Raw genomic sequence first — 12,995 nt, forward strand, 5'->3', positions numbered from 1 at the left:
TTACTTTGACTGCTTGATTATTATCTCTATTGCTACTTAAAAGTAGGCCACTTTAAGACTTTGTGCATCTCTCTGTTATGAAGAACAAAATGAGAGACAGGAGAATTAAGCCATATTCTCATTCTGGTTTCACACAGCTCATACCTGACCAAGATAAATACATGAAGCAATATGGAGATAATTTTTTTCTCATTTGTTTGCCCCTTGGCAGATGTGTCACTTTATCGCTCAATAATTTGCTATAACTCAAGCTTTTGAAAGACAGTTGTATAATAGCTTTATCAGTTTATCAAGGTAACAGCTTTTCATCATCTGGCATAAAGGTAAATAGGTGGGGTGAGCTACGCTGGCACCACGACTGAACTTTCACCCAGATAATAACATTAGGGGTGCATACAGACACACACCTTACATGTTTTCCACCAGCTTTGAATATTATCAGCCCATTAAATGGCCTGTATCATGTTGAACTAGGTGTCCTTCCTTCCATATTTGTTTGCAAGTCTCACGTGTCATTATGCTATTCTCATGATCTCCTGCACAACTTTTGGCAAAAATCTCCTAGTTATAACACAAAAAACTGTGTTACATTGAACTTTTTTTTTAGAATAGCTAATCTGATGTCAATATGTTTACTGTAAATCAATAAGATAAAACATAGAAAAATATCTTGAGCTGTGGACCATGATACAACCATAAGAGAACTGTGATAGAATGGAGAACAAAGCTGGTCTTTTATTTTAGGCCCTCTAGATCTGAAACTGTGACATTTAGTAAATAATTTCAGGGAAACTTACATCACTCCACAGGTGCATCCACAGGTTTATCCCTCTGTCGAAAGTGGGAAGTCTCTTTCGGTCTTGCTTTTTGCTGTGATATTAACATACAGTTTCAACAACAGTTTTGTAGTTTACTTAATACAATAAATATTTAAGCTGATAATATTCCAGCAGCACTTTGATTAAGGTTTCATATCGCAACAAGAAAGCTTTTTGGAAAATCCTGGTTTCCCGTCAGCTCAGCACCTTACCTGTTGTTACAAAAAACAAACATGGGCAAAATATTGGACATATTCGCAACAGTTCTTCATGTCAGCTGCTAAAAATGTAGAGGATTGAAACAAAGGTATAGTCCAGAGTTTATGGAGCCAAAATGTGACGGAAGAATTACTCCATGAGCTCTAAGTGGTGTTATTAACCGGTGGTAAAGTTCAACCTATTTTCATGTTAACTGGCAACCTTCAGCCAAGTGCATCATGGATGCTGGGAGCTACTAGAGCAATTAAGAAGAAATTCAATTCAATTCATGTGTTCTAGGAGCTACAACAGCTGTTATAAAGCAATGTTTCTGACCCATTAAAATGTCAAAACATGATGATTGATAGTCATATAGAGTCTTTTAAATAACTGTCTCATACAAAAAATAGTCAGTCTTTGCAAATCAACAGGAGCTGCCAAGAGCTCAAATGTAGCTCAACTTGATTTTATTGTAATTGGAAACCATTGTTTTTGGTTGGATTTTTAGTCTGACACTAGTTACACTGTGTTACCTCAAACCACCCAACATCCATATTTTTATATGTATTATATAAGAACATGTATATTAGATAATGAGCACAGCCACCATTATGTCACCCGTTGGTTGTGAGCTGCCTTTTTGAGACCTTCAGTTCAGGATTTGGTTGTTGCCATTTTTGCCAAAACTATAGGACATGAGCAGTAGGTCCTGAGTCTATCCATTTTGTTAGAAGGTGTAAGTACGAGCAGATTTTGAACCCACTTTCTTTTTTGTAATAAATACAGGAGAATATTGTAGGTTTTACTATATAGTAATGTGGTAGCATTTCTATGATGGTACAATACAATTATCCAGTACCTTATAGAATCAGTAGACGTATGACCAGACAAATTATAATGATTTGATGCAATTTAATTAAAGATATGAACTTTAATTTGTAGAGTATTTTCACATTTTGAAAAAGGTGACAGAGATAAAAGCTTGGATCTTGTGCAGTTGAATGAAATGTTGTCTTGAAATTGTTGAAATTGAAAAGTCACAGAGCATTGATCACACTGTGGATGATTCCCCCTCTTCAACAGAGAAACTGTCCCTCTAACTTAAGAAACCAGAATCATGACTTGAAGCAACTAAAGTAACAAAAGTTGCAAAGAATTTCAGAAACAGCTAGATTTTGCCGAATCCATCCGATAATCTATTTTATTTGTTTTTTTAATCTTTTCAGTGAACTACACAATAATGTCATCATTTTTTATATAGTTTAAGAGAGATTGGGCCCTGAAGCAGACAGACTCTAAGCAAATAGTTTCAAAAGGTTAATTCAAAAGGTAAGTATTTCCAGGCTCTGAGGGTGAATTTCCCCAGGCGACAGAGGATCTATGAGTCGGCCTGAACAGGCTCTTCAGGATTCTTCTGGTTTGGTGACTGGGCCGGTGATTGTTTCTCCTCTGGCAGTGATTTTCTGAAGTGTTAAGATTCTTCTTGTCAAAGCCAGCATTTTGATGCTGACTTTAAGTTGTTCAGTTGTCTAAAAGCTGGTGAGTAAAACTGTATTTCTGTGGTCATAAACCTGGGAAGAGCAGAGCACAAAAAGTCTTCACTGAACACAACATTAAAGGTTAGATCTGCTGAGTTCCACACAAGCAAACTGACAAACTGGTTAAGAGACAAGAGGTGACTGAGATATTTAAGAAGCTGAGAGGGAGGGAGCCACAGGTGAGTTGAACGAGCAGACTGCCACGCCTACGAAAAACAGAGACCGACTGTGGAAAACAAAAGGAAAAAAATAAAGGAAATGGTGGTAACTGCCAGATAATGACAATTTTTAAAGCAGTACTGTATTTCTAAAAAGTAGTCAATTCCCGTTTAAATAAAGCAAACACTTCCAGATAGCTTTGGTAGGCAAATAAGTGTGCTGCTGCTCCTTTGTGTGGCTTTCTTTACCTGTCGTAACATCATAAACACATTTTTGCAAGTGTCCCTCTGAACTGGCCATGTCCTGCCAAGGCTGTTGTAACAGCCACAACTCATCTCATGCGTTTGCGTTGTGCATTTTTCCCTAAAAATGAATTAATGTCGCTTTAAAATCCCCCAAAATTATTCAAACCATCTGCAAGAAAACATCCCATCCACTCAAAATTAAGCTCTGTTTCCAAAGTTGCTGCTTGTTCTTGAGTATTTCACACCAGAGAGATCATACAAACACTGAGCATACACGGCGATAAGATGTTTCTGCAGGTCTGTATGAGACTGAAATTGGGTGAACAACCTTTATGCAGCCATTGTTCTCTTGCTCTCACAGTCCCTTCACACTCATCTCGCACTTGTGCTCAGCCAGATGCATTGCAATGTTAAGATTACATCCATTCTCAGCTCATTAGAGCTATATTTTGTAGGTTATTTAATACCACCATAAATTTCTGTGATTTATGAATCAAATAACTTGTTGCTGCATTGCCACATTATCATGACTGCTGGTGCATTTTATGTCAATTGCTGGGTTTTAATTTATTATTCTACGTCATATTTTCTGCACAGTTTGGAAACAGTTGATGAATGACGAATAGCTAAAGAATGATGTGATTCCACATAACAGGTGCCAGACTGTGCATATGTAATAGTTTCTTCAGTACAAAGTTGAACATACCAACTGTGGGCTTGTAGGGAGTGATGAGTCTAGCTGCCAGATATCTGGCCTCCTGAGCCAGCCGACTGAACTGCACTTATATTCTTGCACTTTTTCACTTGAGCTCTCTCTCCCTCGTTACCTAATTATTCTTCCTAAAATATCCAGCTTTAGAATTTCATCATTAGTTTCTCATCAGTCTCTTGAGTGTAATTACGCTGTAGAAGTTGAAGGTGTGACCTCTCACCTGTCTGTCTAAACATATATCTTTGAGTCTCCCAGCAGAACATCTGCCGCTGAGAGTGGGTGTGCACAGCAGCAGCTGGGAGCAGATGATTCTCTCTGCAGCAAACAAATCTGTCAGATGGGGCGTGTGCATTTATTTATCTAAGTGCATGCTTGCCTGTGTGTCCTCTATGTTTTATGAGTTCAGGATTGGTCTGAGTAGTCGATCTATAGTAGAAGAAGTTGAAATTGATGTCTCACCAACATTTTTGATCATGGATTACTAGTTTTTAACAATAAAAATTACCTATTTTTTTTTAATTTGTTCCAGTGTCAGCATCCACACCTTTCTTCTGCTCTATTCAGTTGTAAATCACACATTATTTATGTTGTATGTGACTGTCAGACTGATTATGTTGTGCTATAGCACAAATAGCTTTTTACATACCAAACAATTAATTAATTATTTTGATTATTTAGATCTAGATCAAGACCAAGCATTGAAAAAATGATAAGGGAACAATGCTTGTACGGACAGGCTGCCAATCAACCACAGACACAAACAACCATGCATACTCACTATGATCAATTTAGAATCATCAGTTAACTTAGAATGCATATTTTTGGAATGCAGGAGGAAGCTGGAGTAACTAAGCATTCATGGGGAGAACATGCAAAGTCCACACAGAAAGGCCCCAGCCTGGATTTGAACCAGGAATCCTTGTGGTGTGAGGTGACAGTGCTAACCACCAAACTCACGATGCCATAGTTATGATAGCAGTGATCCTATTTTTTCGGCATCAGTACAAGACCTTGACAGTACACAGCATGTACCAGGAATCACTGTGGCACAAAATCTGCAGTTGTTTTCAGCAGATAACAGCAAACTGTGGGTCTGCTCCTTTTCTTGTTGCTGCTGCATGAGCTGGCTAAAAGTGGTGATCAGCAGTGAGTGAGGAACAGACAATGTAATTGCAAAAAATACACGGGGAACCAGAGTGAAAATAGATGTTTATTTTAGAAAGAAAAGGTAACCAAAGTGTGAAATTTAGGCAAAGTGCCACAAATTCTATCACGGTGCAGTGCAGCAGAAAGAGATGTGATCTCTGCAAGTCTCCCTGGGCTGGCCTTTTATCCACACCCTCACAAGTGCAGCCAGTAAAGACAATGAGGCCAAAGCACCGCCTGGAGCCTCATGCACTGTCACTGCAAGGCCATTGGTGATGGAGAGGGATGTTACAAGGTGGTATTTGAATAGCTATGGATGTAAAAACAATGTAAGACAATGTGGCCTCATTCAAAATGCCCCCTTGCTGACAACAACTGTGGCTACAATAGAGGCTTTATGATTTCAGGCTTAACATCTGTGTGATCCATTTGTGTGAATGCCATTCCTCAGAATGCCTCGAGATTTTTTTTCTTTTTGTAAACACTGTCGAAGCCAGGTCTGGATGGACCAGCTTATAAACCGCAGCTTCATCATTTGAAGTTGACTAGTCATGTGAACATCTAGCAAAGAGAAATCAACAGTTTCACATAAACTCTGTCAGTTAAAATCAGGTTTACTTTGAAAATGAGCTTCAAGGCTTCAATTTGATTTTCTGCACAACAAACAACATCTTCTAAAAGTGGATTAACTTTTGTCTGTGGCATGAATGAGTACACACACACTACAAAGTGACTGGTTGCAGCATAAAGTAATTCTATTACTTGTTTTGAAACTTATTAAGCACCTGTTTCCTTACATTTTATAGACATTAGTTGAAATATTTACTACCTGTTTTGTATTAAACCAAATATCCGAGTTCAGTGAGTACAGGTGAGTACAGTGGACTGAAGGGTTTGGTTTCAGTGTCACAGAATTACAAAACAAGAGCTTCTGTTTTTATTTGCCTCATAGTACATCTCAAAAGATCAGAGAATACAGTCATAGAAGTCTTTCCAGATAACTCAGTTAAATGTCCTCTTAACTGTGCTATGCCTGCTGTAAACTGCTGATGTTTATCTGTGCTGAGATGTGATTGGTGGCTTGGAACTTCCATTTTTACTGTTACGTGTTATCTGGTTTTTCTTCTTGAGGACAACAACAATTTTTTTCAAGGCTCTCACACGTGTCACATACATCAACGTGATGCACACTCCCTACCTCTGCCTTTGTAGAGTCAGCATTTCCTAACTTGCTCTGCTACTTTTCTTGGTAAGCTTTAAACAAATATTGTCCTTCAGGTGAAAAAATGTTGTGAAACAAGATTTAGTTTGTACATTTCAGAGGCCACCTGGACACCCTGCATAACTCATTCTTTTGAAATATGAACTTGCACTTGTTACTCTTCCTAATGCTTGTATTGCAAAAAAAATGAACATAGGAGTAAATATTTAGTGAAGTAACACTTATGGTACCAATTCCAGCATCTGGAACGTGCTAATGTGCTGCTTTTATCCAATATTAACATATTGGCTTTCTCAAACAAGACGCTTGGCAAGGAAGAGTTCTTCAGTAATGGCATGTTATTGGGGATCTTGTGTAAAAATCTATTCAAAGATGTTTCAAATTCAAAAGCTATACGGTTCGTTGATTGACGTGAAGCACTTTTTGAGAGAATATTAAATGGAATTCAGAGGGAGATATTTGTAGAGGATAGAAACAAATGCTAAATCAAGGAATTTAAATTGTTTATCTGTTTCCTGTTGAAATGGGCTGCAAGGTTTTGATTTAACCTAGCTGCAGTGAATTTAGAGGCTTTATGTTGTTTTCTTGTGAGTTATTAGTTGACCTTCCCTGCTGACAGAACTAGGAAAAAGATGCCCCCTTAATGCACATTTGTAAAGTTGCTTTGTTTTGCTCAGCCGCTGGATCCCAATGGGATAATGGTTGTGTTATTTGATCCAAAAGACGCTGAGTAATGCAACAAATATTGTCAATTAATGCTTCTCTAAAAACACCAAAAAAGGTTATTTTGAGAGCCTTTATTAGTCTTTTGAAGTCGAAAGAGAAAAAAAGTACCGCAGAACCAAATCACACGGCTGTTTTTTTGTGATATTGTTTTGATAACTAACATGATGATATGTTGAAACTTACATTCATAACGTTTGTAACTTACATGACCCTCCTATGACGCTGGACCCCTCCTGCAGAAGCCTGTCCCACAGTGAAAACCTCTAGTGTATCAGTTTCTTGCCCATATCTTTATAAAGATTAGATCCCTTTCTACAATATCTTACACAACAGCTCTGTGAGGTGAACGTTTAGGAGATGACACAAAGATGAATAAACATGCATTTGACAATGCAAAAAAATGTCATGCTTTTAAAAGGTAACCTGGCATTGTATGCCCTGTGTTTTGGGTTGTGTATGAGTGCATTGCTGTCACCCTTTAAGAACTTGGGGTGACTTCTATTTCACATTAAGGTGAAATATCAGTTCAATAAATATCAGTCAACATTTTAATCATAACCCAGAAAATTATTATTGTTACTCCAGTAAATTAACAGGAAATTAATGACGATTAAGTTAGAGTGATATTCAACTAGTGATCAATTATTCATCATATTCTACAGAGCTGTTGCAATATTTTCCATTTTAAAACACACAGAATCATGGTATCATGTGAGATTTGAGAAATGGCGTATGGTGTGAGGAACTTTGGGGATATTTATTTTCAAATGAGCCATCATTTCTAATTCAAAGCTCTCTATTTGTAATGCTTTAAAAAGTGGCTGAGTTTTTAATGTAATTCTGATAGGCAGGTATTTCTGTCAAATACAATAAAACTACACAATGAAGGATAAGGCTCCAATTCAACAAGAATACTGCCATCTAGTGGTATCTGTGCATATCTATCTAATACCTCAAATACCTGATCTCACTCAAACAAATTGGATTCATAATGTATGGCTTACATTACGTTCTGTTCATATAATATCTGAGGCTGTGGATGATCCCTTGCAGTGAATCTATTTTGTAATGTGCCCAAGTCTGCTGTGTGATATTACCAATAAGATGGGAAATTGATGATACGATGTATGACTAGCCAAGGTGAATGTATTGTTTTAACCAAAAGGGCACCAGCTGCAGTCACAGAGTTGTGGCGTGGAAAGTGGAAATGTGGCCTATTGGTTTAGTGCAGATGAAAACACATTCGCCCTGACCTTTCCGCTTCATTACCTGTCATGATACCTCATAAATTGATGAGAATACAGTGCTGCTGTCACGTTGAGGAGGGTCCTTCAGTGTTTCTTTTTCTTCACACCAGTTTTTCCTCATGATGCGAAAGTCAGTCGAGTTGACCTCGTTTTTGTTGAATATGTTTCATGATCTTGTAGGCAAATGGTACGTATTGAATTACCACAGAGAGGTAAAACCAATAATGAGCATGATCAAATAATCTAATTACTGATACATTTGTGGGACACTAAAGTTGGAATGAAATGTTCTGGGATGTGAAAGTCTGACCATAGAATAATAGGAATGAGCATGTAACAATTCATGAGTTCACATTGAATTCATAAGAAAATTAGGTGTTACGAAGATGCAGTTTTTATTTAGCAAAAACTCCACAATCTATTATGATTAAACACAAATGGAATATGTATGAAATTGAACCAATTTTAATTAAGAATTTATTTCAATACAAAAGTTCATTGTTTTATCAAACTCAATTATCTTTGGCGACCTCTGCTGGTTCTGTTAGACTTAACTTCAAGACTGAAACTGAAAACTTGTCTTTTTATGGTGCAGTCACTAAAATACAACATAATGTTCTCACTGCACTGTGGAGAAAATACTTTATTAATATGCACATCAGGCTATATTTAACATTTCAAATGTTTTTTCAGTAAAACATCTGGAACATAAACTTTAGTTTTCACCCACAAATGTCTCTCTATGTAATGGACAGTATTTGTTGCCATAATCTTAGAAAAATCTTACAAAAAAAGCAATGCTTGCTCTCCCCACGAATTGCTGATTAAACTAGCTTTGTAAGCTTTGTAAGATAGTTTAACCAAACGGTTTACAATAAAAACTGTTTACAAAAGAAGAATCATTCACAGACTTAATTTACTTAATATTAGATGTGACCTTAACTTCCTTTTTGGGATTCAGCAGACAACAAGGTTGGTTGCAGAAGTAACTACTAAAATCCCCAAAGGACTTTCAAAGATACAGAATTTTTTCGATGCTGTGCAGATCAAAGCATTCCACTAACAAAGCAAACAGCATTAAACCTCACAGCAGTATGACACATTGTATATCTTCTTGTATATGACATCAGTAACAACAAATAAGACTAGTCCATGCCTATAACTCACTACAGAGGATAACTGTGAGCCAGCATAACACCTCCTGCAGAGAAGTATAAATCTTTAGCTATAGTCTACAATATGCAGCTACTACAACCCTGTATCTGTGTGAATGTCTGCGTGAGAGTGGCATCCGTTGCAGTAATGACATGGTGACGCCTTCCAGCAGAGATTACCACACCGTGTGCTCTGGCTCACCCACCGTGTGCAGTAATGAAGGAGGGCTGTGGAGACTGGAGGTGCAAGCTGCAGGCTGCTTTTCAGCAGACTTTAACAACTCTGAACGTGACAGTATCACTGGAGATTAAAACTTTCTGAAAGAATGACGAGGAGGGAGGCTGCTGGGTGTTATGCACTTGCTCCTTTGACTTGCTTCTGTGGGACGAATAAAGGAATTCTTATTCTTATTATTCGTATTGCTCATGTAGTTAAACAGCAGATCACAAATCAACAGTTCAGGAAATTAAAGGAAAACTATGAGAAAATAGTTTGTTTTCATAAGTCACTTCTGTGCTAGGTTTAAATAGCACTACTGTAGGTAAAGCTGCACCGAAAGCCAAACTAAACTATGCCTTAACATCTCAAATCATTTAGTGTCAGAAAACCAAACTCTAGATTAAGGCGGAATGCCTGTTTGTTGACAAAACTCTGTATTTAGTGATCGTGGGATTGGAATTTCATTTACAGTTATCAACAAGAACTTGTCTCTCTGCGTTTTCTTCCTGAGCAAATACTTTGTAAGCAGTGCACTGTAAGTGCATGAGATGTTGCGTTTCACTGCAAATAAGTAAAACTTGCCAGTAATTTATAATTTTATATTAAAGGACAATATTCTACATTATTGCAGAATGCCAAGTGCTAGAAAAAGAAATCCTTATTAAGTAACATGTTTAAGTTTATCTTTAAGGAGTTATTTGCCAGCCTGTTGTACTTCATGTTGGAGAAATCTTTGAGGCAAACTGATCATTACTAATGAGGCTTTAAGCGTAATCTACTTGGAGATTTGTCGCCAAGCAAACAGTGAGTTTCTCTGGATTTTCTGTTGCTAGAGATTGAGTTGTTTTACATGTCATCCTTATTTTTATTCTGCCCCCTGTCCTATTCTGCCAAGATCTGCGTCTGAAATCATTTTGAAATTTTCCCTGCATGACTCTTACATGTCTGGTTACAGGTTGATTTATTAGTATGCAACAACAAAGAGCGGCAGTGCTGACTGTGTGACCATAACATTATTTTTTTGTGTAAAAACGTGCACCGCAACACCTCAGCTTTAGCTATGGAAGATAAAATGAGATTCCAGCAGCTCGTCTCCCTTCCAGGTCTCTGCGGATGTTCAGATCCTGCGGAGATCAGGCAGTGAGAGCAGATCTTGGAGAGATCAATACTCCTTAGTGGAGTTCCTATATCAACCACACAGAAATCCTACCATCTGTGACATATAGGTTGAGCATATAAATCACTGCTGGATAGGATCCAATCCAATAAGTCTCTCTCCACACCGTCTGTTCTTGTTGGATTGGAAATGCTGAGGACCTGAGGAAGAGGAGGAGCAGCTACCAGGTAGCTACACCAGGTGAAGCGTTCACTTTTTATCTTTTCTGTCACTTGTTTGAAGAGGTTGGTGATATAGGAACAATAACGAGAGTGGATTAACATCCGAGCTTAATCTTGCTCTCTTTATGGGTGTGTTTTGAGTGGTCAAATTTAGCTGCTTGGGCTATTCTCCCTATTGGGGAGATTTATTGTTCCATGTATTGTTTACACTTAAGATCTAAAAAAATTATTTTTTTTCATGTGATAAAAAAAAAACAAGTATACAGTGTTTCACTGGCATTGAGTTTATATTTCAAAGTAAAGAATTAAATGAAACAAAATCAATTATATGCTTTTTGTGAAAACATCTATGTATTCATACGTTTCTGACAAATGCCACTTGGGCTTGTTTTAATCTAGAATGGAAAATAATTTCTGTGTTTTAATATTCTGAAATTTAAGATAGGCTGTATCAAATTCAATCACTGTTTAAAAAATGTATTAATCCAATAGATTTAGTAGGTATAGAAATGAATGCATGGATGGGACAGTAACATTTAGAAATGGCAATCCATTGCTGTATCCATCAACAAATGACAGACGTCACAAGATGAGAGGATGAAACATAACTAAACAGACAAGATGCATGCTCAAAGGGTGGATTAACATTAGAGCCTAATCTGACAGTGACAGTGATGAAAGTGAACCAGACGACACTGCAGATGGAGAGCAGCAGAATATTTCTCATCTATGGCTTTATTAAAGTCAGCTGTTTGAAGTTGTTGGCTGTGAGTACGATAATCAGGGATCTGTTTTATATTTATTTTATGGTGTTTTATTACAGTATGTTCCTAAATCAGAAGGTTTTCACTTAAAATTGTTCTATGATGTGAGGATCAGTTAGCTTTGCAGTGGGGTTAGGGTAGGTGGAATTTACCTTTAAAAGGTTAGTTTTTGCTTTTATAATCAAAGCAGTGACAATTATATTGATATAACACGTTTCATTGCATGTAAACCCAATGTGCTGAACAAAGACAAACAAACTATTAAGCTCTAATCAAAGTACATTTCAGAACCTCTTCTACTTTTAGAAAAGTTTTTTTTTCTTTCCAAAAGTACGTGTATTTCTACTTGAGTACAGATTGTCGACACTTTAGCAACCTCTGCTGCATCCAAGTGTAACTACTTACAACTTAATGTTTCCCAGAGCAGGTTTTTATCCCCACTTTTTGGAAATCAATTTGATTTAAAGCAATACATTGATGGAGTTATAAGGGAACTAATTAACTTGATGGAAGAATTCTCAAATTATGTTTAAAACATTGACGGAACACGAGAAAAAACATTTAATGCAAAGGGACTACAACAAAGCAGAAAGATTAATTATTTAGAATAACAAAATCTAAATCAAAAAGCAAAACATATATGTGCATCAGATGGAATAAATCAGCAATCAGTTTACATTATGGCATTACCTCAAACAAACAGGACACCGACATTCCACTTTTGTGTGGCTTACATTTGTTTACATGAAAAGAATTTGATGCTTGTTTCAATAAGCTGCTCATCAGCAAAAGTTTATACCAGTGCTGGGCTGTAACTATTGTTTTTTCCAGCAGTGAGGAAGTGGATGCCAGAAACAGGAAAAAAAAAAAAGAAATGTCACAGTATATATTAGCATCGGGGAAACTTAAAAGCGCAACATCTGGTTTCAATAAAAGCATAAGCCAAAAAAATATTTTTACGAGGCGTAAATATTTTACACTTGAGTCAACACCAGAGTGACTTACAGTGACTTGTATGAGTGAGTCTGTGCGTCCTGCTGCCGATTGGTGCACCGGTTTTGGTGAGTTATTGGCTGGTCTGACCGCAAGCTGCTGCTGGCAGGATGGTTGCACAATGCAACAGGGTCTGTAAGTAGAGAACAGAAAAATGTGTTGATCTCCATGTGCAATTTAACAAAAACACAGTGAATCATTTGTAAAAGTGATAAGCTGACGATTTCACTCCAGTTAAAACAATGCTAAACACTTGTTTATTCATAGGCATGGCTGGACTTCTCTCAGATTTAGCTCTGTGTGCAGTCTGCCGTAGTGCTTGATCACTCAGCACAGGTGTCAGTTGAACACAAGGACAGTGGATTGATGATCACTATTTGATATATTTGCATGGCACAGAGTGTGATTTTAAATATTCTTTATATATACTCTCAGAGCTAATTGTCAGTTTGAGCTACAGAGTGCAGCGTGGACCACATTTTTCACATCATGGATGCAGAATGACAAAAGCAAAC

The sequence above is a fragment of the Leuresthes tenuis genome, unplaced genomic scaffold (genome assembly GCF_036924035.1).
Source record: "Leuresthes tenuis unplaced genomic scaffold, fLeuTen1.0.hap1 SCAF_11, whole genome shotgun sequence".
Taxonomy (NCBI): Eukaryota; Metazoa; Chordata; class Actinopteri; order Atheriniformes; family Atherinopsidae; genus Leuresthes; species Leuresthes tenuis.